Raw genomic sequence first — 546 nt, forward strand, 5'->3', positions numbered from 1 at the left:
GAAACAGAGTCACAGCAGATCCTTCAAAATACAAGCCCTTAGTGTGTGTGTGTGTGTGTGTGTGTGTGTGTGTGTGTGTCGTACTGCAGGTCCCAACAGAGCCACACGGTGGAGAAATGACCCCAGCCCAGCTTCCTGACCACATGGTAGCGCCCGTTAAACAGGTCCCCGATCTTCACCGGGTAGTATCCACCTGACGAGAACACAGCAGAGACAGGGTGAGAACAACAGAACACACTGTAGAGAACACAGCAGAGACAGGGTGAGAACAGATCAGACTGTAGCGAACACAACAGAGACAGGGTGAGAACAGATCAGACTGTAGAGAACACAGCAGAGACAGGGTGAGAACAGATCAGACTGTAGAGAACACAGCAGAAACAGGGTGAGAACAGATCAGACTGTAGAGAACACAGCAGAGACAGGGTGGGAACAACAGAACAGACTGTAGAGAACGTAGCAGAGACAGGGTGAGAACAGCAGAACATAGGGTCACCTTTGCAGTAATCGGACGGGTCCTCCTGCTCCTCATCGTCAGAGCCCAGC

General features: G+C 51.6%; 1 long non-coding RNA gene across 1 annotated transcript; it reads right to left on the reverse strand.

Annotated features, from left to right (window-relative positions):
• Positions 1–83: 83 nt before the first annotated feature.
• Positions 84–546, reverse strand: LOC121940529. The gene is made up of 2 exons (XR_006105645.1): positions 497–546; positions 84–193 (listed from the first exon to the last, which is right to left on the reverse strand). It is a non-coding gene; the product is annotated as an uncharacterized LOC121940529 (long non-coding RNA).

The sequence above is a fragment of the Plectropomus leopardus genome, unplaced genomic scaffold, assembly GCF_008729295.1.
Source record: "Plectropomus leopardus isolate mb unplaced genomic scaffold, YSFRI_Pleo_2.0 unplaced_scaffold89378, whole genome shotgun sequence".
Taxonomy (NCBI): Eukaryota; Metazoa; Chordata; class Actinopteri; order Perciformes; family Serranidae; genus Plectropomus; species Plectropomus leopardus.